Below are 26,430 nucleotides of genomic sequence, written 5' to 3'. Positions count from 1 at the left end.
GATGTAACCAGTTTGAGCATTCCATGTGTATTAAATCCTGTTTTTATTTCTACCTCCAACTTATCTGCCAATTCTCTCAATTTAATCTCCGTTAAAGACTTTAAATAATCCACTATTACATCGTCTCCTTGCAGAAAACTCTTTGAAACAATCAAAATTAATTCATAATTATAGTGCATGCAATGTAGTTCAGAACTGTCCTGTTTCCATATTTGTTATAACAAGGTGTGAAGCTGGATGAACACAGCAGGCCAAGCAGCATCAGAGAGCAGGAAAGCTGATGTTTCGGGCCTAGACCCTTCTTCAGAAAAAAATTAGAAAAATATTTCTGGAGAAGGGTCTAGGCCCGAAATGTCAGCTTTCCTGCTCCTCTGATGCTGCTTGGCCTGCTGTGTTCATCCAGCTCGACACCTTGTTATCTCAGATTCTCCAGCATCTGCAGTTCCTACTATCTATGTTTGTTACTTCAATATGCATATTTATAAAGATTTACAGATCCCTCAGAAACTCAAGAACTTTAGATACTGCAAAAAAACCCAACACTTTTTTAACCATTTCAGATTATAATCAGATCCCTAGTGGAATCAGGGTTGAAAGACCATAACTTATATTTTTGTTTACAGCAGAGGTCTGCCACTAAGTATATTCACAAGAGACTCCCAATGTCACTTTAACAAACAAATATAAAAATGTGTTGACAAAAAAAAAGCAGTATACAAGATTTTTGGAATGATCTCATGACAAACATTGAAAAGGAAGAAAAATGGAAGACTGATTCTTTTTAACTCTATAAAATGCTTATATACACTCAAACCTTAGTGAAGAGTCACCAATAGATTGACATTTAAGCTACCTGCTTAACTGACATGCTATAATCAGTTAAAAACCAAAAGTACTGCGGATGCTGTAAATCAGGAACAAAAACAGAAGTTGCTGGAAGCTCAGTATGCATCTGTGAAGAAAAAAATCAGGATTAATGTTTCAGAGATAATGGGAACTGCAGATGCTGGAGAATCCAAGATAATAAAGTGTGAAGCTGGATGAACACAGCAGGCCAAGCAGCATCTCAGGAGCACAAATGCTGACGTTTCGGGCCTAGACCCTTCATCAGAGAGGGGGATGGGGTGAGGGTTCTAGAACAAACAGGGAGAGAGGGGGAGGCGGATCGAAGATGGAGACGAAAGAAGATAGGTGGAGAGGAGAGTATAGGTGGGGAGGTAGGGAGGGAATAAGTCACTCCAGGGAAGATGGACAGGTCAAGGAGGTGGGATGAGGTTAGTAATAATGGGAACTGCAGATGCTGGAGAATCCAAGATAATAAAATGTGAGGCTGGACTGACACAGCAGGCCCAGCAGCATCTCAGGAGCACAGTCCCTCTTCCGCACCTACACAGGCCCCAAACCCCACCTCTTCCTTCGTTACATTGATGACTGTATCGGCACCGCCTCTTGCTCCCCAGAGGAGCTCGAACAGTTCATCCACTTCACCAACACCTTCCACCCCAACCTCAAGTTCACCTGGGCCATCTCCAACACATCCCTCACCTTCCTGGACCTCTCAGCCTCCATCTCAGGCAACCAGCTTGTAACTGATGTTCATTTCAAGCCCACCGACTCCCACAGCTACCTAGAATACACCTCCTCCCACCCACCCTCCTGCAAAAATTCCATCCCCTATTCCCAATTCCTCTGCCTCCGCCGCACCTGCTCCCAGGATGAGGCATTCCACTCCCACACATCCCAGATGTCCAAGTTCTTCAAGGACCGCAACTTTCCCCCACAGTGGTCGAGAACGCCCTTGACCGTGTCTCCCGCATTTCCCGCAACACATCCCCCACACCCCGACCCCGCCTCAACCGCCCAAAGAGGATCCCCCTCGTTCTCACGCACCACCCCACCAACCTCCGGATACAACGCATCATCCTCTGACACTTCCGCCATCTACAATCCGACCCCACCACCCAAGACATTTTTCCATCCCCACCCTTGTCTGCTTTCCGGAGAGACCACTCTCTCCCTGACTCCCTTGTTCGCTCCACACTGCCCTCCAACCCCACCACACCCGGCACCTTCCCCTGCAACCACAGGAAGTGCTACACTTGCCCCCACACCTCCTCCCTCACCACTATCCCAGGCCCCAACATGACTTTCCATATTAAGCAGATGTTCACCTGCACATCTGCCAATGTGGTATACTGTATCCATTGTACCCGGTGTGGCTTCATCCTCATTGGGGAAACCAAGCGGAGGCTTGGGGATCGCTTTGCAGAACACCTCCGCTCGGTTCGCAACAAAAAAACTGCACCTCCCAGTCGCAAACCATTTCCACTCCCCCTCCCATTCTTTAGATGACATGTCCATCATGGGCCTCCTGCACTGCCACAATGATGCCACCCCAAGGTTGCAGGAACAGCAACTCATATTCCGCTTGGGAACCCTGAAGCCCAAGGGTATCAATGTGGACTTCACCAGCTTCAAAATCTCCCCTTCCCCCACCGCATCCCAAAACCAGCCCTGCTCGTCCCCTCCCCCCACTGCATCCCAAAACCAGCCCAGCCTGTCTCTGCCTCCCTAACCTGTTCTTCCTCTCACCCATCCCTTCCTCCCACCCCAAGCCGCACCTCCATCTCCTACTTACAAACCTCATCCCGCCTCCTTGACCTGTCCATCTTCCCTGGACTGACCTATCCCCTCCCTACCTGCCCACCTATACTCTACTCTCCACCTATCTTCTTTTCTCTCCATCTTCGGTCCGCCTCCCCCTCCCTCCCTATTTATTCCAGAACCATCACCCCATCCCCCTCTCTGATGAAGGGTCTAGGCCCGAAACATCAGCTTTTGTGCTCCTGAGATGCTGCTTGGCCTGCTGTGTTCATCCAGCTTCACACTTTATTATCTTGGTTTCTCCAGCATCTGCAGTTCCCATTATCTCTGAAACATTAACCCTGATTTTTTTCTTCACAGATGCTGCCCAGGCCTGCTGAGCTTCCAGCAACTTCTGTTTTTGTTGCTGTAATAAGTTACCTTTTGGAAAATTTCTGTGTATTCACTGGACACAATTTCTTTTAATAAATGTTTTCCCCAACACCCTTGAAATGAGCTGCTAATTCATTTCAATAATTGCTTAACATGGATACCTGAAACTCATACCTTCAACATCATTGCCAGATTTTATCCTTTTTGACATGTCCACAACATCTGGATTGGGAGTTTTCTTCTTGTTAGCTTCTAATCTTCTCAGGGCTTCTACCTAGCCCTGACTGTTTGAAGGTTGCTAATAACTGCATTGTTGCTGTTATGGGGCTCTACCCTTTGTATGAAAGGCCCTCTTCTTTCTTCTTTCTCTTGATAGTGCGAAGACTCAAGTCAACAAATATCTTAGCAATTATCTCCGCAGTTGCCTTGTCTGTCATTTAGCAGAAATCATCTTTTTTCTCGTCAATGTTGTGGTGAAATCAATGTTCAAAGTAGTTTTCTGACTATAAAAAAGTCTGATCTTCAAAGAATTGAAAAACAAAAATCCATTGTCCCTCCAACCTGCAGCCCTAAGCTCTCCAATAATAATACTACATTATAAACGATCACAAAGTTTTTTTTTTAAGAAGTATATGTAATGAAAGGTAATACTGCTCTTTAACTCAAGAAATCACTAAAAATTGACCCACCTTCATTTTTGATCTGGTTAACTAATTTTAATTGATCTGTGATAACTATATGCTGAAAAGGAAATGGTTGAAACTGACCGAGAATAGATTAAAAATATAGGGGGAATGCATAACACAAGGCTCGGACCACAATCAGGTTTAGGCTGATAAGGAGCAAGTAATATTTATGTTGCAAAAAAGAAAGGCAATGACCATCGCTGACAGGAGAGAATCTAACCTTCCGCACCTTGACATTCAGGGGCATTACCATTACTGAACTCCCCACCATCAACTTTCTGGGGCACCACCATTGACCAGAACTTAACTGGATTAGCTTTATAAATGCTGCAGCTACAAGAGCAAGTCAGAGGTTGGGAATTCTCGAGGGCGTAACTCATCTCCCAACTCCCCAAGGCCTAATCCATTATCAAAAAGACACAAGTGATGAGTGTCATGGAATACTCTTCCTTACCTGGGTAAGTGTAGCTCCAACTATACTCAGGAAGCTTGACAAAACCTGCTAAGTTGGTTTTTGGTCCACTAGGACAGCACCTTTCTATGACTGATCCTCCTTCATCTGCAACTACCAAATGCATGACCTCTTCACAGTGTCATTGTGTCAAAATCTTGGAACTTCCTCCCTGGCATCACTTTGGGTACACCAACACTGCACTGACATCAGCACACAAGGGCAATTAGGTGATGATTACATTTCAGAAACAGCATGTTCAAAGAGACAAATGGCCTACTGCTGCTCCCGATAGATACATGCGTATGAAAGAATTTAAAAACCCTGAGGAAATTTTCTATTTTGGCATTTCATAGATAAAGGAAACCCACGAACTAAGTGGGGAAAAGTATATACGTCAGATTAAATTAAAGGAAATGCAGTATTTTAATGTGTTTAAGATCTTTTCCAGGTATGTATAAGTCACTGTTGTATTAAAGGTAAATGCACGCATGCGTAAGAATCCATGCAAGCAGATTTTAATGTACTATTATATTTCCATCAAGTAACCATTTGATCCACAATATCTCCAGGCATTCTTTTCAAATTTATACATGTTTTGGCTCACAAAGACTGCATCTACAGTACGAAAACTTGTGGTCGCAATTATAATAAAACATGATGATACTGAGGGCTACAGTAAATTATCTGTGTCCCATTTATGAGCACTACAGACAATCGTTAAATAGCCAGTAAATTCTCCAAGGACCCAATCAAGAAAAAAAAATATAAATTTAATGAACAAAAATAGAAAATTAATAAAGAACTTTGTGTTTACTAAAAAAAATACTTTCCCTATTTTGTCCCCTTTTCATATATATACTAAGTAGTATCCAATAAGGGTTCTGGTTCATTATACAAATTCCATTTCCAACTAATTAGCTCAAAAGTACTCAATGGCATTGTTGAGAAAATATTTTGGTGGATGTATTTGAAGATTCCTTATTTTTCTGTGATATTCCATATTTTTGCACTGGAAATAGTGCAAAAGACATCTGCCAGATTTATGTCAAGGTTGAGAAACCTCAGTTGTGTGGAGAAATCAGAGAAGCTGGGATTTCTGTCCTGAGACCAGAGAAAAGGTTAAGGGGTGAATTAACACTGAAATATTATGCAGGGTTTTAAGGGGGCAGTGCTGTAGTGTCAATTTCACTGGCTTTGTAATCAAGAATCCCAAGGTAATATGCTGGAGAAATGTGAATTTGATGGGAAAAAAACTGAAATTAAAAGCTATCCTCATAGCCACCATATAATCACTGTTCATTGTCTTAAAATGTATATGGTTCACTACTTTCTTTTCCGGAAGGAAATCCATCATCCTTACCTTGTCGAACTAACTTGTGACTCCAGACCCACAGCAGTGTGGTTGACTCTTAGCTGCCCTCTCAGCAATTAGCATGGGGCAGGAAATGTTGGCTTGCTTATTGACACCTTCATTCCATTAATGAGTTTAAAAAAAAGGAGAAACTGTTTCTGCTGGCAAGCATGTTACCAAGCAAAATAGATTGATTTAATATAATTGGCAAAAGAACCTGAGGGGAGACAAGATTTTTTTTTAAGCAGAATGTTGCTGTGGTCTGGAACACACTGCTTGAAAGGGCCGCAGAAGCAGATTCAATTGTAATTTTCAATAGGAAATTGGTTATATACTTGAGAAGGAAAAACTTCCAGGGATATTGGGGAAGAATGACAGAATGGGTCAATTTGGAGAACATCTATGAAGAGCTAGCAAAGGCATGATGGGTCAAATAGCCTCCTTCTGTTCTATAAAATGCTATGACTTGAAATTAAATAAAAGACAGATTAAAACAAGGCATTCGGGCTTTGGTAAAAACTAGAAGGAATGTGTGAGAATTGAACAAGACTGAATAGATGATGAATGGTGTTTACATTAACGTGATATATGTGGGACTGCTTTGGATAATATAGGCTAGCTTTAAACAGCAACTATTGACTCAGAAGTGGTTTCTACTGAGCATTATGTCAACGTGATTAACTATGATGCCACTTATGACCAGAATCTTTGTAGATGCTACAACAAAGGTCTCCCTGCTTATGACAAGTATTTTAATAAGTCATCTTTTCAGACATCTTTCCATGGTTTCATAATATGAAAGCAAAAATTTCTTCTGTTCAGAATATTGTTTTAATGGGGTAATGCTTTAAAATCATTCTTGTGTTTCCTCTGAAATCTCTAAGGATCAGTGAGTTGCATACTGCATGTGTTTAAGGTTTTATGTGTACATTTTGTTCCAAGTAAAATTAAGCCACGGACATTCATACTTAGTAATGTTAAAAACTTTCTTTGGCATATGTACAATAAGTGAATATTAAAACTGCAATTGTTTTAAAAAGAGACACATGCCTTTAATGGAACAAAAACAATGTTGCTGGAAAAGCTCAGCATGTCTGGCGGCATCTGTGAAAAGAAAAAGCAGAGTTAACATTTCCTGAAATGCAGTTCTTTCAATTTTTACATGACTTTATTGTGATAGTATGCTGCTAGGTAAAGGTTGAATGTAGCTTGTGCAAAATGAGTTTTTCCTACCCTTTTAGTCATCACATAAACTTGCGTCAATGGTATCACTTGTCTCAACTTTTTCATCAGTCAATCTATCTCTGATGATTTACGCCCCCATTATCACCTAGGCTCAATCATTACAATGCTTTCATGACTCGCTACCGCGCACACCCTGTAAAACTAAGCTGCATTAACCCATCCAATTTACAGGAACCTCTGGTTTCTCTCCGTCTCCCAGAAGCCTTACATCTAAAGTCCTTGTCTTCGTCTTTTACACCTCACTACACCTTAAAATTAACTCCCCCTCCCATTCTTTAGATGACATGTCCATCATGGGCCTCCTGCAGTGTCACAATGATGCCACCCGAAGGTTGCAGGAACAGCAACTCATATTCCGCTTGGGAACCCTGCAGCCCAATGGTATCAATGTGGATTCCACCAGCTTCAAAATCTCCCCTTCCCCCACCGCATCCCAAAACCAGCCCAGTTCATCCCCTCCCCCCACTGCATCCCAAAACCAGCCCAGCCTATCTCTGCCTCCCAAACCTGTTCTTCTTCTCACCCATCCCTTCCTCCCACCTCAAGCCGCACCTCCATTTCCTACCTACTAATCTCATCCCACCTCCTTGACCTGTCCGTCTTCCCTGGACTGACCTATTCCCTCCCTACCTCCCCACCTATACGCTCCTCTCCACCCATCTTCTTTTCTCTCCATCTTCGGTCCGCCTCCCCCTCTCTCCCCATTTATTCCAGAACCCTCTCCCCAGCCCCCGCTCTGATGAAGGGTTTAGGCCCGAAACATCAGCTTTTGTGCTCCTGAGATGCTGCTTGGCCTGCTGTGTTCATCCAGCTTCACACTTCATTATCTGAGATTTGGAAACAAATTTGGCTTTCCGAATTGCAAGATGCCATTGATTGTACATGCATGTAGCGTCGAAAGGGCCATATCACAACACTGTACAATTCATCAACAAGGAAAGTTTTATTCAATTAATACACAGGTGAGCTGCATTTGAGCATTCAAGTGCTGGTTACTAGAAGGAAGAAGATTACCCAATACCAGCATTGCTGATAACATAATTGTGTAACCCCCTAACTGATAAGAAACTCAGCTACAATGCTCCTTTGACTCAGACCATGGTGGACCTGACAATAGAGCTACTGAAGATATGGTTCTGCTATTTATTTGGGTCTGTGGGGAGGAGGTCTGGTATCATCTGCACAGAGTGTGCAGCACTATTATAGTATTCTGTGCTGTGCACAAGTGGAGCAGACAACAAGATAATCTGATTGCGGCTGAATCACTGAGGGAACAGAAGTAGTCTTCCAAGTAAGAAAACATGGAAACTGGGGAGGAGGACACTCTCCTTGATCATGATAGAGCTCAGCTGTATTGTGCACTACAAGCCAGAATGGACCTGATTGACACCAACTTTTAATAGATGAGAGCTAGCCGCAGCAAACCATCATAGAATGGAAAATAGTAATTTGTAGTTTAGTTTGCATTGTCCATTTACTTGCCTATATGTGATACTTCCTACTGGACAATGGCAAGATGTGAGTGTCCAGTGGGTATTGAGAACAGAGCCATGGAGACTTAGAAAGGTAGTTTAGAGTCTCTGGAAATGAAAAGATGGTTGGCAATTATTTCTTTAAGAGAAAATGTCACTGGCTACAATTAAACAAGCTCTTCAGTGTTTCACATTACACAGGGTATCTTCTCAAAGACAGCAAGCCGTACATAACTAAATGGGTGCATTCACTTGGAAATTAGATGCTCGGATCACAGGCTCACTTGTGTATCATCATCATGTAGGCACTGAGCTAATGATACTAATTCGGCCAATGTGCTTGGTGAACCAGGAATGTTGTTCCTGGATGCTGCTCTGTGTACTAGGAAGTATTGGAGAAATGACTATTACAAAGGGAACCTAGAAATTGCATCAAACTGTAGAGCACATTTTATTAACAACATCTCAGGAGTGAGATGCAGGTAGAATGTATGTTAACTGAAGGGGTGTTGGCTCATATTTGACACTGCTTTTCTTAATTCTCTGTTCTTCCTTCCAACGGAAATCCACGTGAAAATGTTTACCTGCTCCTGAGAAACAATACTACAGGGTTTGTGGTAGAAAAGCAGAAGTGAGAGTGGGACATCAAAACCTCCTAATGGTTCAACTCTGAAATGTTCCAAAGTAAGTCCAAGACTGGGGAGGCAGAATACCAAAACATTCTTCCAGCTGCAATAATCACCCCTCAAAATTTCCATATTTTCACCTTTCCTGGCTTCCCTGGCAGCAGTTCCAACTTACATCTCTGAAGCTGTTCAGCTTGAATGATTTGAAAATATAAAAGATAAAATTGGGCTTATGGTAGCACTAGCTGACTTTACTATATGTTAAAATAAGTTTGCTACACCATTCAATTAGATTATTGCTAATCCAATAATTCTTAACTCTACTTTCCTATCGTTTCCGCATAGCCCTGGATTCCCTTACTGATTGTCTGTCCATCTCACCAATGAATATACTTAACAACTCAACATCAATGGCTCTTGGTGGTAAAAATTTCCATAAATACTGTTCCTTCAAAAGAAGAAATTCCTCTTCAATATTGTCTTAACTGGACAATCCCTGAGATTATGCCCTCTCATTCTAGACTGTCCCACAATGGGAAATAACTTTTCAATGTGCATCTTTGTTAGGTGCCCTCAGAATCTTGTGTATCAATAAAATTGCCTGCCATTTTTTGTAAACTTAAATGAGTACAGGCCAACTCTACTCAACTTCTCATAAGATTATCCCTCCCTATCTGGTATCAGCCCCGTGAACCTTTTTCTGACTACCACCAATTGCAGTATATATTTCCCTAAATAAGTATTCCAGGTATGGTCTGACTTGTGTCTGTTTTAGTTTTGATGAAATCTTCCTACTTTTACACTCAATTCCTTCTGAAATAAAGACCAACATTTTCACTTATCTTTCCTATTACCCACTGAATGTGGATGCTAGCTTTTTGTGGTTCATGGGCAAAAACGCACAAATTGTTTTGCTCTGTAGCTTTCTGCAGTCTTTCTCCATTTAAGTAATATTTAGGTCCTCCATTGTTTCAGCCATAGTACATAACCTCACACTTTCTCTCATTATGCTCCAACTGTCAAGTTTTTGCCCACTTGCTTAACAGCGCCCCATGAACTGAAACCCATTCCTCCCATACCAATTTTACAGACATGCATTTAACTCCTTGACTTTATTTACGCTATCCCAGTTTTCCCTTGGCTCAGGTAGTAATCCAGAGATTATTACCTTGGAGATTCTGCTTTTTGGTTTATCTCCAAACTGTTCAATATCATCCAACAGTCTTCTTTCTATTCCTATCAATGTTGTTGATACCAACATGGACAACAACAACTTCTAGCATTCTCCAATTTCTTCCCCAGCCTCAGGGAGATGTCCTTAAGCCTCGCTAAAGTAAGCAATGCAACCTTTACAACTCCTGCTCACTGCTGATGAGAACAGTAACTAACCTCCTAATTGTACTGCCCCCTTCCACATCTGCATTCTTATTTCATTCACCACTCCCAATGTCATGATGCTGTGATCATTCTGTTCATTATCCCTACAGTCCCCATTCTCACTCACACATCTTGCAAGAGCCATGTAACTGTTGGACATTCGCAAATGGGCTGATGCTCCTCAGTTGTAACCCAGATCCTCTTTACTGTTTGTCTGCAGTCACACATGTTCATTCCTGAACACTGGCCAATTTTGAATTGCCTCATTTAAGAGGTGTGGAGAAAAGTGTTTGGGTAACTTTACCTTCCCTAATTATGCAATTTTCTGCCCTTAAGGATGAAACATAGAAATATAGAGGATAGGAGCAGGAGGAGGCCCTTTGGTCCTGTGACCCTGCTCAGCCATTCATCACGATTGCGGCTGATCATCCAACTAAATAGCCTAATCCTGCTTTCTCCCCGTGACCTTAGATCCCATTTGCCCCAAGTGCTACATCTAGTCATCTCTTGAATATATTCAATGTTTTGCATCAACTACTTCCTATGGTAATTAATTCAACAGGCTCACCGCGCGTTGGGTGAAGAAATGTCTCCTCATCTCTGTCCTAAATTGTCTACCTTGAATCCTCATACTGTGACCCCTGGCTCTGGACACATCCACCATCGGGAACACCCTTCCTGCATCTACCCTGTCCATTCCTGTTAAAATTTTATAAGCCTCTATGAGATCCCTCTTCATTCATCTGAACACTAGCGAAAAAAATGGCAGCCTTGTCAATCTCTCCTCATAAGTCAGGCCTGTCATCCCCAGAAACAGCCTGAGAAACCTTTGCTGCACTCCATCGAGGGCAAGTGCATCTTTCCTCAGAAATAGAGACTAAAATTGCACACAAATATTCCAGGTTTTGTCTCACCAAGACCCTGTACAACTGTAGCAACACATCCCTGCTCCTGTACTCAAAATCTCTCACAATGAAGGGCAACATACCATTTGCCTTCTTTATCTCCTGCTGCACCTGCATGCTTACCTTCAGCGACTGGTGCACAAGGACTCCCAGGTTTTGCTGCACACTCCCCTCTTCCAACTTACAGCCATTCAGGTAGTAATCTACCTTTTTGTTTTTCCTTCTGAAGTGAATAACCTCACATTTATCCAAATTATACTGCATCTGCCATTGGTTTGCTCACTCACCCAACCTGCCTAGATCATGCTGAAGGATCTTTGCATCTTTGTCACAGTTCACCTACCACCCAGCTTGGTATCATCAGCAAACTTGAAGATGTTATGTTTTGTTTCCTCAGCCAAACTATTAATACATATTGTGAATAGCTGGCGTTCCAGCACTGATCCCTGTGGCACCCCATTACTTACTGCCTACCAATTTGAACGATTACCTTTATTTTACAAAGGGCAATGCCAGATTAGGGTCACTTTGTTTCAACAGGTTAGAATCAATCTGCATATAACCTATATTTAATCTTGCTAAATAGAAACAACAATTTATTTTTACATAAATAGTCACTGTGTTTCAATACAAACCTCATTAGAGCTCCAATATGCCAGTCAGATACTCTCGGTTCCCACACTGTCTGTCTCAAGAGTCCTTGTCAAAATGGGTGTCAATTGTTAGTTATGTCATATAAAATTGGCTTTTGGGAAGTTGTGTGGCCGTAACACTTTGGATTGTTATCAGCTGTCAGAGGGAAAAATGTTCTGTTTATCATAGCTGCATTGCAATTTAATTCAACATCATCATTCAAAAGAAGATTTTTTTTGTCAAACTATGCAAACTGATTAAAGATGATATCATTCCTGAGCAGCTCACTAGAAGAAAAATTTAGTTGGGCATTTTTTTCAGTTCAGTGCTGTGCAATTCTTTCTTGCCGGTATTTATGAAGAAAATACATTTCACATCTACCTGAAGAACAACTGAATTAAAGAATCCAAAACATTATGGCAGGATTGATCATTCGCTGCAAGTCAGCAGTTGATCAGGAAAGTTGAGAGTTCACAGATGGAGACAGAATGGCTGTATGATTAGGAATTTAGCACAGTTCCAACAGCTATTTGGAACAGTTACAAAGTGCCAATTTTTGTACTAGAAACCTTTTAAACAGCATACTTTTAGTGTGTGTTCTGGGGATTGTCAGTGTTAGACACATCAAACAGAAAAACACTTTAGTGTCTCAATTCATAGACAAATCGAACTTCTCTTTATCAGTGTTTGTGCCTTCTTTTCAATTCAGACTAGACAAATAGGTTTCCATTCAGTTCAAGGAAGCGCAGTATGCCGACGAGTTGCACTTTCAAGCTAGGACACTCTCCTGACTTATTGGGCTTGTAATATTCAAAGTAACCCTGCGCCCATAATCTGTTATACAAAAACAGAAGACTGCAATGATAAATATGCCATATTGCACTGTGGATAACTAGGCCATCCAGGTCACATCTTTAGGTTTTGCTGAGCCTGTGGGTGGCTTTGTACACTGATAAACAAAAGAAACCTTAACCCACTAAGTAAAAAAAGAACGATCTTTTGCAGTTGTTTTTTAATCCCCCGTATTCAGAACTCAAGCAAGGAAATTTGTTTTGAAAGCAAATATCAGCTTTAACCTGAACTCTTACAATGTTTTCTGCTCCTGTATTGTATACCTTTGCTAAAACAGCATGAGATTAAAAAGTCAAGCATCCAGGTCTTTTCAGAGCATATAGCAATTGGTTTAATGTGTCCATGGAAGAATATGATTGCAGAATAGGAGAGGGAGTTGAGTAGCATATGATGAAGTATTGATGGCATACAAACATTATAACACATGGTCATAAGGGAAATAAATAGTACGTTCAAATGAATTGCTGAGCCAATTTAACGCTAAGCTTACGGCTGTAAGAAATAGGAACAGAGTAGGTCATTGAACCCCTCCTGTTTGCTCCACCATTCAATGAGAGATCATAGCTGATCCCATACTCCTCACGTCCACTTTCCTTCCTTTCTCCATAACTCTTGATTCCCCTACTGACAAGAATCTACCTATCTCTTGGGTTTAACAAGGGGTCTGCTTCAATTGGCCCGCTGAATATGTGCTGAAAGTTTCTGTATTTTTGAAAATTCTTTTGGATAACCAAAATGATCTTCTCCCTTAATAATAAAATTGTTGCTTTCCTGTCGCATGCAAACCTGAAAATGATCAGTGTTTGCAACAGTTAGATCTGCAAGGCCCAATCACTGGTATTGTTTGAAATGTCATCAGTTGACGCATATGTAATTTACATTACCACTTATTAGATACGGAAATTGGTATTTGGGATGAGGAGCTGGGGGACTAATTTGAAACCAAAGAACAAGTCTATGGGTAAAGTAACTAAAGATTATGCAGACACCAGAATCATGGTTCCTTGGGTAACCAGGGGAGTGACACTGTTCCCAGGGTAAATCAGGTGAGATAGTGAATGGCCATAGGTAAAAAGGAAAGATCCACTTCCCCCAAGGAATAAGAATGATCATATGGGAAACAGAATTTTCCTGTTTTACCCGAAAAAAATGACATCAAATTAATCATGGCACAACCAAATTCAGAGACAGAGCCCTAAATTGGCTCAGCAATTCATTTGAACGTACTATTTATTTGTTGCATGCGTGCCTTGTCTTTAATATAATTCACTTTTAAGTACAAAAACAGAAGTTGCTAGAAATGCTGAGCAGGTCTGGAAGCATCTGTGAAGAAAAAAAAAATCAGACTTCATGTTTCAGATCTGGTGACTCTTCCTCAGAACAGGAACCCATTCTGTGGAAGGGTAACCGGACCCAAAACGTTAACTCTGACTTTTTCTTCGTAGATGCTGCCAGACCTGCTGAGTATTTCCAGAAACTTCTGTTTTTGTTCCTGATTTACCGCAGTTCTTCCGGTTTTCACTTTTAAGTGCTCTATGTGCTGTGTGTGTGCAACATTATGAATCTGCTTGCTAGGTATATGCTGTGGTTTGCAAGCAACAGCCACAGAATTGAGGTGGTTTGTAGTCATGTCAGCTTCCTGACTTATACCACGTTTTAAAGTAATCCATGGAGTTAATCAGTCCCTAGTAGGTGATTAGTTATTCTGTTATTAACAATAACATGACATGGTAAACCATTGCTGGAAAATATAGTGCAGATAACGCATATCATGGTTCAGCAAGCAAGTTAAGCTATATATAAAATACATGGTAAGCAGTTTTAAATTTTGTTAAAATTTACGAGAAACCCTCAATGGCTTTGTTCATTACATTATGAAAGGATTATGAAAACACATTTTGCTGGTAAGCCAACAAATCCTTATTGAGAGGCCAGTTTAAATACCAGAGAAAGTGATCAAGGTGTATGCCAGTTGGAAACATGAAAGAAAAGACCAAAAGCATATTGTCAGAATGCCCACAAAATTCCCTTGTTCAACTGGGGCACAGCAATTCTCCTAACAGAATTTAAAATGTTTACAGAAACAAGCTTTCTAAACTCAGTTGTGTCTCATACAGGAAAAAAAACAAACAACTAATGTTCACTTATTAATTGGGAACAGTCTTAACATTTGGATTAACAGGAACAGAGCTAAAAGATCCTGAAAATAAAAAGACCACTTTATAAGATTAACATCCATGCTCAGCAACTAGAATTCACACCATTTTGATGGAAGCCTATAGAATTTATGTTTCTCTTCATGAACAATTAAAGATACAAAGCAAATAATTCATTGTGAACTTCGAAAAGTGGAGATATCAAAAGGAGTTGATGTGTCACTGATAGCATGTATTCCCATGATAGGCTTCTAGAAAACTTTGCCAGACAAATTGAAAACAAAGCATTGAAGAATTACTGAAGGATTGACATAAATGTGAAACAAACCACACAGGTTTTAGATTAGATTAGATGGTGAAACTTATAGGTCCTAAGTGCAGACTTCATGTTTGACACAATAATTGGAGCACCTAAACACAGTAAGACATAAGTAAATTGTGGCCTTCTGCATGCACCTAAAAACAATCAGTTTTAAATCAATTTTACAGAGCATGATGCGAGAAAGATCGGTGGCACTAGAGAAAAGATTGGTGCAACTACAAAGGGCTGGGCACAGGGCAAATGGCAGTGCATGAGGAATGCTTCCAAGACATCTATTATTCCATACAAGGAATGTGAATGAAGTGATATACAATCCAGAATCTGGCAATGCACATGAGAAGTCACATATTGGTGTTCGCATGTTTCACACTGTCACTCTCATAGAAAACATCAAACTCACCAAAATGTCCAAAGTATCAATACCCTCCCCATGAAAATTAAACAAAAGTGTGCCCACAGGCACTGGCAATCCATGATAAAGCCTATAAATGTAGAACATTTGGCATACCATTTTCATGTTATTTCTTACTGTGTTTAGGTGCTCCAATGATTGTGTCAAACATGAAGTCTGCACTTAGGGCCTATAAGTTTCATCAACCTGTGTGGTTTGTTTCACATTTATGTCAATCCTTCAGTAATTCTTCAATGTTTTGTCTGGCAAAGTTTTCTAGAAGTCTATCATGGGAATACATACTATCAGTGACACATCAACTCCTTTTGATATCTCCACTTTTCGTCAATAGTGCTAGAGTGCAAGTGCAATGTATTCATCCTGATGTTGCAGATGTTCTGCATAGTAGACATTGCTGAATCAGCAATTGCAGCCATACAACATACCATAACGTACCAACCACAATCCATTGGTTCAGTCAGGCATGAGAGATAGAACAGAAACTGCAGCAGACTACTCAAGAAACTCTTGCAGAACTGAATACAAAAGACAACTGGAACATTTTACTTTCTACTGAATTAGACGAGCCAAAATCTCGGCTGTCTGAGATTAAAAAAATTGCAAGTTCAAAACAAAAAGGCTGAACAATTAGTTTAGGATAAATCCAAGCTTGAGAATATCATTTTTGAGATTAAATCTCTAGGGATTACCTCTGCTTAGCTCACAAAGATGATTGAAGAAATAGAAGAAAAAGAAACAAAGCAGAATGAAACACAGCCTTTATATCATCAATTCAATGAAAATTGGATGCATTGTAGGATTACAGAAAGATTTGAACAAACTCACACATAAAAATATTACTTATTGTAAGAGTTGGAGAAAGATTGGCTTGAGCACAAAAGATGCTAGTGAAAATGACAGACCTGCAAAAACAGGTGAAAATGCACAGCACAACAAGATGATGCAAATCATTCATGTGACAGGTCTTTTAGAAATGAATGCCAGCAATGATGCACTAATGAAAGAATGCAAGTAGGATTTAGAGAAAACTAAACAATCACTGAAACAGCAAATGGAAAAGGTCCAGACTTCAAAGAAAACTAAGCTAAGGAGATTTGAAATTTATTGCAATAGCATAGGAATGGAAAAACTGGACTAATAGAAGACTAAAATTTTGATATAATTATAATAATCTAGCGTGTAAGATCAAAAGTTTCAAAATGAAACTCTAAACAATCAGATGAATCAAAGTCACGAAGATTTGAACAACTCACAGCAATTTGTGGAATAAGATTAGTCAGTGGCTAATCAGGAACAAAATTTTGCTGGAGTGCATCAGGGTAGGCAAATCCTAGTACAACAACTGCAGTCCATGAAAGAAAAAAAATGACAAAACATTGTACTTCCTTTTACTTGTAAAAAGAGGGAAAACCCTGAAAAAAGCCGACAAAAGGCAAATGCTTAATGATGGACTGGATGACCAGTGACACCTTAACTGAATTACAAAGAGCAAGCAATGCAGACAGTTTTAACTTACAGAGAAATTGACAGATGGTCCTATGAAAAAAAAAGCTTAATTTGCCATCGGCAAAGACAGTCTTTACAGAATTACACATCCAGTGTTTCAATAAGTGATTAGAACAGATCTGCAAATCTATCAAAGGAAGCCTCAAGCTAAGAATTACTTTCAGGGTTAACTGAACCCTCTTCAGATAAGTCAGACAGCAGCCCCAAGTGTCTATTGAATACACTTTTGGGAGAATCCACTGCAAAAGACTTTTCCAAAGAAGAACCAATGTTGATTATCACCTCTACTCCAAATCTAACTGTTTCCTTTTAAGTTCTGGACAAGGTGACTGCAATTACATTTGATTTCTCAGCAATATGGTTAATTTTTAAGAGGTATGTTAAAAGAAAAAGAGCTTCAAAGAAATAACCTATCCTTCTGTGCCTTCACCATAACCAACTGTGGAGCTTCATTTCGGAGCTGGTCATAACAAGCTGTTGAGAAAATAATGAAAGAACTACTAGAGAGAGGGATATTGCAAAGGACATCCACCCACAACTGTGTAGCCAGTCCTGAAACCAGAAGTCAAAGAATTACCATTGATTATACAGATTTGAATAATTGCTTGCCATTGCTGTCCTGTGATTTTTAATATATTATACCCAGACAAAAGTCTATACACAGGTTTAGACATCACTGACTGTTGCTCTTTTAATCCTGGAATCACAGAATAAATTTCCTTCACTGTAGACAGAAACAATATTTTGGACCTGTATCCCACAGCAGATCCATATTAGTTTGCATGTATTCTATCACATGATGAAAAAAGTCCTGGCATTGATAGGCCTGGCCACCTATGAATGTACTGTTTAATAATATATTATCAAGGTCCTGATAGCATCTAAGACTGGTGCTGGACTTGCGGATCTTCAAGCCATTACATGGTCTAGATTTAAAGATAATCGTAAAATGGCACAGTTGTCCAACCCCAAGGGCAAACATCTCCTAGGTCTCTGTCAGATGATTGATGTATCACAATTGTAACATGACCCAACCCATGAATGTAAGAGGATGTAGGAAAATCTTTGGACACTTTAATTATTGATAGAACTTTATCCATGACTTCACATTTGGTAGAATCCATACAGCATCTGTTGAAGGCGGAATTGCCCCTTAGAATTGATGGAGTGGGGATGGGTCTGGAAATGGCATGTACACAGATTGAGCAAGCTTTGGTCAGTGTACCATCCCTAGGATTGCTTAATACAAAGATTTATGCTGAATTCATGTATTTCACATTAATAAATGCCTCATTCAAGTTCAATATCACCTCCTTCCCCTTGTACTCTATGCCTCTGTTAATAAATCTAAGGATACTGTGTGCTTTATTAATTGCTCTCTCCACCTTTCTTGACATCTTCAGTGATTTTTGCACATGTATATCGAGTCCCTCTGCTTCTGCACCCCCATTAGAATTGTATGTTCTGTTTTATATTGTCTTTCTCTGTTCTTCCTGTCAAAATGCATCACACAAACTTTGCCAAGAAATACAAACTTTAGTTGCAAAATCAGGTTTTTTTTCTCAACATCAAGAATTTTACTTTTCTAATCATGGCATAATTTCCCAACACACTCGCCATTGCCCACATCATTTAGTGACTGGGAAAATTCAGCCATGTCATCAGTGGCAGTCACTCACTCACAGTGTGATTGTCCACCTAAAAAATTCCTTGTCATGGTTCATGGATTCTGTGAGTCTTTGTGTGGCTGATAAACCCGATCCTAGAGCTGACCACACATTTGGCAGGTATTTCTAGAAGGTGGATGTGGTCATTAGCCTTGAAATCGCTGACATAATTCCTTTTCTGTGCTTTCCTTGCCAATGAGTGTTCTTAAAGGATTGTGTCACTAAATACAGCAGTTTCCCCCACCTTCTCTTTGTGGTTCTCCTATGTACTGATGCCATTGTTGCATTTCTTGAGGGATGCCTTCAGGTAGTCTTTGAAATGCTTCCTTTGTTCACCTCTTGTCCAAGAGCTTTCCTTGAGCTGGGTGAAGAAGATTTACTTTGGTAGTCAGAACTCAGGCATTCTAAGCATGTGGTCAGCCCAGTGGAGTTAATTTCAGATAATCATAGCATTGATGATGGTCCAATTGGCTTCTTCAAGGATATCGGTGTTAATGTGCCCATTCTTCCAATTGGTATGAATAATCCATCTAAAACAATGTGAATGACACTTCTCAAGAACCTTGAGGTGGTTTCTACACATATTCCAAATTTCAGAGCCTTATAGAAAATGCAAAAGGATGGCAGTTCTATACTCAAGAATCTCGGTATCAGCACAATATTGTCTGGTCACTTCTTCTCTTGCAAAGTATTTTTTCTTGGGTTTTCATCAAACACTCTTCCCCATCATATTCTTCTTCAACCATTTTGACCCAGCCCTCTGTAGTTCTTTTCCTACATCTTTTCAGCCTTTCACTTCTCATATTGGGCAAGCTTTCAATCATCTCTTTGAACTTTCCCTTTATATTTTGGCATACATTCATTTAAAAACTGCCCTTTTTAAAGTGAGGCAAGACACCTCGATATAGTTGCACACTTTATTTTTGGCAAAAATATGCCAAAAACTTTTCTATCAGTAAATAATTTTCTTTACAGAAAGCAAAGACTATCGAAAATGATCTTCAGTGTTACATTAAACATTGGAGGATTCAAATCAGCAGTTAAAGAAGCGATGTCCTGATGCAAGAAAGCTGGCTTGAGCTAAAGTAAGTGCAATCTAAAATCACAGAGGGTCCGCTTTTGCTTAAGATATTTTTGTAACACTCTGCTACTTAAGTTTTTATCTCAGACAGTGCCCTCTGTTGTATTTTGCTATGTTGTAATTTTCCTCTAAAGTCGAGTGGGAAATTCCATTTGTCAACTAACTGGGGGAACTGAGGAAGTAGCTTATCTCACCATCTTCAAGCCTCTGTTTTTTGTAGCTTCTGAACCTCTACAGCTGATTATAGATCTTCCCTATCATAACGACTTAGCTTCTGGTTGGTACTACCATATTTCCTCTTGTTAAGATCAATTTTTTTTACATTTTGGGGCAGAAGATATTTGATTAACTTTAAAACCATTTTATTTACCAATTTATAAGTCAACACTTAAAGTGCGTTTCAAGCCTTAGAAACTTTGTTTATTCAGTATAGGGCTCCTGAGAACTACCATATAGCACATGGAAATGTTCATGTTATTTAATTCAGGCAACTCTATAGTTCTAAATTTAGAATATCTGAAGCATTAATATGGAATATATGATCAGGCATTGAGTGCATTTATAGAAACACAGTTCTGGCAAGTATTTCAGAGGAACGTGGTAAATGTTCCACAAATATTTTTCCAGGATAATAAAATGGGGATCTGCAGCAGGTTAATTTTCATTAGTTATTTATTTTGTGTTAGTTATTTTACAGACTCTCAATCACAAATTCAAATTTTGAAAGAGTTCAGTTGCCAGAAGGGGAATTCCTTTTGCTGCTCTGCCTTTCCTCTTCCATAATTAGTCGTGCTGTTTGATCTGAACAAGCAGATACTGTAGCAATGCAGCTTGAAGAAATCACATCTGTGGGTTCCATAAATTTCTGTAGCCTATATAAACAAAGTCACTTAGAAGGAATATTTAAAGAGTTTGCACTTCTGCTGTCTTTCAAAATTTTTATGAATAGTGGTAAGACTACCCATCACCCCCGATTATTCTCTTCCCACCAACGTTATGCTGTTAATATGACTTTGGTCATATCTTTACTATATTTCTGTTTAAAGTATTTGGTTTATGCATTTTTATCAGCATTTTATTATAAACATATTGTTGTATTGAATCAAAATTGGATGTTATATTGGGTCAAAATTCTGGAATTTCCTCCCTAATATCTTTGCCAATCCACCTACAATGCATAGACTGCAGGCTCAAGAAGTCAGCTCACCACCACTTTTTCAAGGATAACTAGGGATGTGCAATAAATGCTGGCTCAGCCAGTAATATCAATGCCCCATGAGTGATTTTTTAAAAATATTCAATGGGAATCAATTTTCTTTATACCTTTTCAGTTGAGTCTGTCCAGCTATCTTTTGAATAATACTTGATCAATATGTCAACTAGATGTTAATAACTAGCTTTACTTGAAAACAATAATAGCAACATAAAAGAAAAAAAAATTCTATTAGCACATAGGGCAAAAAACAATGAGTTCCAGAGTTTTAGCCCATCCAAAAATGTGCAAATTATATTCTGAGAAGGAAGGAGTGCTGTTTACTTTAGATCTCCGGGTCATTCTTAAATCTGACATGGAGTTCTCGGTGCTAGAAACAGTCTTTCTTTCAAAGATTTGAATAGGTAACAATAAACAATCCCGCTATATTTGCTTCTTTTCCCTGGGCAAGCTGAAGGCTGTTGCAGCATTAACAACTTCCACTTATTTGTGCTTTAATAATATTTAAAGTAGAAACAAATGAAGAATTGGACACAGAGTTATGAATAGAGAGATTATGAGTTGGCTAAATTGATGTGCATTGATGGATTTGATTCTGCAGGAGCTTTCACGGTCTATAATATCACCAAGATTCATATCACCCTAGTTGCCCAGATGTTGATAGATAGCATGAACTATTCAACTGTGCTCTGCATGACCATTGTGCACCTTATCTCCTGAGAGAAAAGAGAAGAAACCTAATTATTTCCCGAAAGGGTATCCTTAGTACAGTATCCCATACTTATCCACAGGTTATTTTCCACAGCTCTTCTTTGGACAAGACATATTTCATCCACTGGTTAATTTCCTCAGGCTCAGCAGATCTGCTGATGGGATGGACAGGTTCATGAATAGAAAGCTGAGTATTCCAAGGCTCAGCCAGGCATTTGAGAAGGTGCCCAAGAGAGAAGAAAAATGTTGAATGATCGCATGGTTGACAATACTGACATTCCAATTGATGCAAGAATATTCCTTCTCAATTGGAATATTAGAGTTTGCATTAGGCTAGGATGTTTGGGACCTTGAACCTCTCAGAATCATCAAGCAGCTGGACACAGACAGCCATGCCAATTCTTTTTTTTATGAGTAGCTGATGAGTAACCTCAGAAAATAGTTCACTGATCGGCCTTGCTTGAACTCAAAAGTCTGATGGATAATATGGAGGCAGGTAGCTCACTGAGTGTTATTGCAAAACGTGAAACATTAGTATGTGACGGCTCAAGTGAAGGCAGATAATGTTGAGAGATTCCGGAGTTATCTGCATGTTGTAAATCAAGGGTGTTGTATTCAGTGTAGGGAGGCTTATTCAAGCCTGGAAGACAATTTAGGAATGATTTTCCAGAGGTGGCAAGAGAAGCAACAAATATTGTTGACCATTTGACTCCTGACTGACCTAGGCCACAAATATGGATGATCCACCATCGAAAATGGAATCAGTACAAATAGAGGTCATGAAGGCCCTCTCAAACAAATATTACATATAATCCAAATCCTTGTCATTTGTTCAGGTTGGTGATGCAAGAAAATAATGGTGCCACAATTGTCATCCCACACAAATGCTTAGTAAACAGTCGTTGCATGCTGTATTGTTGCTCTGATAGCAAGCATCAACCAGATAAGTGTGTTTTGAGACCTCCCACAATAGGTGGCAATGATGAGGGAGCGTACTGAGAAGAGGAGCTCAGACAGAGCCTCATTGGAGGAAAGGGTATCTTTAACAGAAGAAGGCTGACAAAACAACTGCTCAAACAGTTGCAAACTACAGATTAATTCCACGTCAATGCTCTGTTTTCCGAGCTGAACCTTAATTTTCCTTCATCTTTGTATAAGCCTGAAAACATTGAAGAAAAGTATCTCTGGTGCATGAAGTTTGAGTTGTCCTTATGTTTAAATCTCTCTTTACACGTATACCAATTTTTTTTTTGTTGGTAGCAAGTTTTATGCCAGACTCCCTTTCTGCTGCTTTCTTTTTCCAACTCAGTGAGTCACATTTCAGCAATTCAAAATGGTTAAAAAAAATGCCAAACTGGCCAACAAGAGTCATGCCTAAATTTTCAGTCAGATGGGTGTTCTTTAGTTGAACAGATTTACTCTGCAGTGTAAGACACACTTCCCAAATGAAATTTTTGTTTTTACTGTAACGTTGTAACATGGTGAACATTGAACAGTGCAATTCCTGTTAATAATAAATACCAGAAGTCTAGAATTTTCGCGTTTTAGATTTTAGGTTGATCAGTACTATATATACTAAGGCTTTCAAACATGAAATAAGTGAATTTTCACAAGACTACAATGTGGAAACCTAAAACATATAAAAGCAAACAACAAGACACAGAGCACTAAAGGTCAGCTAACATCTCTGATAACTTTGTCATGATCTTTTGATTTTATTTTGGTCATATGATCTTACAAGATAGCAAACTGACTAATCAAAACTCAAAAATCCTCATTCAACAGCCAAACGAATCCTTGTTTGAACATCAAAAACAACGAGGAGCTACATGATAGAGATCAGATGGCTAATTTCAAGAAGCTACCAAATTTCTGAACAAATATGTTATTACTAAATTAATTTGGAAGATATTGGGTTAATGCATTCTGTAAAATGAACATGAAATACATGCAAATTTTTAAGTGAAGTTAGATACTTAAATTTTGCTCCCAGAGCTTTCCACCAAATTTTCTTCCTTATGATAATGGCTATTCGCCAGCTCTCCCTTGAAGGGATTTCTTATGTGTGGTCCTTGATACTGAGTATTAGCAATCCAGCCATTAGGGTGAACCCGAGCCAAGAATGATCTTGCCCTCATCAGACATACATGCAGAAGAACGTCCAACAAGGTCGCTTGGCAACCTTTGTTGATATCTCCTCCTCCCAATGAGGCAAATTGCTGCCATTATCGTGGCAGGTAAGTTAGAACAAACTAGTATTACATCAACCTGGTCTTAGCTACAATTCTCTCAAGCAGCCAAGCTAATAGGTAGTGTCAAAATGGCTTTCACTTGAAAGAGTCGAAATAAACTGTAATATTTTAACTTGAAATTGCCAAAAGAAAAGTTGCCTCATTAGCAGAATTTTCAAACACGAACATAACCTCTGAAACAAACCACATAACATCAAAGTCTAACTCTTCTCTCTTAGGAAAGCTAAACACAATATAATGGATATGCAATTTTCCCTCAAGAAAAAAGACTTTGCAGCCTTGGTAATAATTAAATCTTGTTTGCCTGGATACTGATTCAGTAATTGGCCTTTGTCACTTTATTAAAATCCGGCAATTTTGATCTCGCACACAATGGTTTTATTCATTAAGAAAACACATTTAACGCTGTCAATGTCTTATATATCTGATATTAACAGCTGAATGTATTGAGCTATGGGGACTTCATGAATAGCAGTTCTGCCAGTACAAACAAATGGCATCAAATGTTTTTGTTCCATGTAACAATGTTTCAAAGTATACGTTTGTCGCACATTAATTAATATTGATAACTTTATTTTAATGAGGATATCCTACTTAAATGTTTTAAAAATAGATAATAGCATCTATTGGCACCATTCGTTGCACAGTATATGTTTAATTTTTTATCTTGCACATTGTAATATAGTAGGAGCCCTGCTTCATTTTCAAATAAATCCCTTCACAGCTCAGGATTTAAACTTTAGTTAAGCTCCCACAATTAATGGTTAAACAGTTAAAGGATGGGAAATGGTTACATTCCACGTTATTAATTTGGACAGAGAAACCATTATCTAAATTTAATAGAAGATGACCGATTCCAAATGTAAACAGCATCATAGAAGTACATCAATCCTGTGACTTAGATTTTCTGACTTTATAAGAAATATACAAAGCACAGTGATTAAACATTTACATCATTGAGTAAAATGTACCCACTATAGAATATAAGATGATTTGACTTTCAGATAATTTCATGTCAGTCAATAGCATAACATTAACAAACTAGAAAATTTAAGGATATTGTGAATTCCACAACTCCCTCAGCAGCTATAGCTTTGTCAGTGGCAAGCTAGTTCAATTGGTAAAATCTATCAAAAATGTAGCGCTGCATTTTTGATACAAATCCTCATAATTTGTTGGAAATTTCCCCCTACAAGCATCTACCTCACAGACTTAACAGATTAACATAATATTAAAGCTGAAGGAAGAGACATTTAGCCAGCTAGGACAGGATACATGGACATGGCACGCCATGGTTGCACTGACGTTAAAAGTGGTCTATATAGATCAACACATCCATATGGTTCTATAATAACATATATGCTGCACCAGCCTCCAGCAAATTCTGAAATAGCAAAGTACCACACTTACCCGTATAATTACCAAATGATGAACTATACTGCAGCTGTTTCCCTTAGTAAATTTTCAACACAGTAACTACATGCACATATAAGAGAAAAGAACTGTATCAGAATATGGCTTGGCAATGAACATGAGAATTCTTAGCTGACATCTGCAGTATAATCAGTTTTATAACATTACATTCATCTGGGTAATGAGAGAAAAGAGAACGAGGAGGTTTGTTTAAACAGATGGGTCTTCTCTCACTAATGGGAAGTCCACAGAGTAATTATATTCTCATAGCCTCCATCTAGTTTTCAAAATAAAAACAGCACAGGAGACACAAATGAGTTCGAGTATTGGCGATATATTTACAGATTCTGGTTTTGTTTTTTCACTCAACAAATTTTGATCATAGTAGAAACGTTTCTTGGGCTGAATTTTTCCAAATTTAACAAAATGCCAATGCTTCTCACCATGAACCCTTGGTTGGAGGGTGGGGGGGAAGGTTTCTTGTGCAATTTTACTCTTCTCACCTCATTATGTATCCACCATGCCCCCAAGGCAACACTCTCATGTTATGTTGTGCGCACCAGCTGCAGAAGCGTTCACTATTGCTGGGACCATCCAGATTTCCTGCCACTAATGCCATATGTAAAGCCTAATTGTGCAGCAGTTCAAACACTGCAAACCAGGAAGAGCCTTTCACAGTGACAGTGTGTAAAAAGTTGCCCCAGAGATGTTTGATAGAGACCGGTTGGCACCCTGATTGGCTGACAAGGATCTGAAAGTACCAATGTTTGTGGTGGTGGACAACAGGGCCATCTTATTTCCTGCCAAAGGACACCATGACATCTGGTCCTCCCAGCCTGGTCTGACATTTCCCCCAGGTGAGTGCAGTATCTATGGCCTGTAGGAACAGCCAGCAATACAGCATGCAGGCTAATGAACTGTGAGAGATAATGGGAACTGCAAATGCTGGAGAATCCGAGATAACAAAGTGTGGAGCTGGCTGAACACAGCAGGCCAAGCAGCATCTTAGGAGCACAAAAGCTGACATTTCAGGGGTCTAAACATGGTGGTTCAGTGGTTAGCACTCCAGCCTCACTGCGCCAGGGACCCGGGTTCGATTCCAGCCTCAGGCAACTATCTG

General features: G+C 39.4%; 1 long non-coding RNA gene across 1 annotated transcript in view; it reads right to left on the bottom strand.

Moving 5' to 3' along the window:
• LOC125457407 (uncharacterized) overlaps positions 1–25,414 on the bottom strand; it is a 38,708-nt gene extending 13,294 nt beyond the window's left edge. Inside the window, exon 1 of the long non-coding RNA XR_007248620.2 lies at positions 25,308–25,414. This is a non-coding gene — a long non-coding RNA (uncharacterized LOC125457407). The remainder of the gene's footprint in view (positions 1–25,307) is intronic.
• Positions 25,415–26,430: the final 1,016 nt, after the last annotated feature.

The sequence above is a fragment of the Stegostoma tigrinum genome, chromosome 14 (genome assembly GCF_030684315.1).
Source record: "Stegostoma tigrinum isolate sSteTig4 chromosome 14, sSteTig4.hap1, whole genome shotgun sequence".
Taxonomy (NCBI): Eukaryota; Metazoa; Chordata; class Chondrichthyes; order Orectolobiformes; family Stegostomatidae; genus Stegostoma; species Stegostoma tigrinum.
The sequence above is the reverse complement of the archived record's forward strand: the minus strand, read 5'-3'. Positions and strand labels throughout refer to the sequence as shown.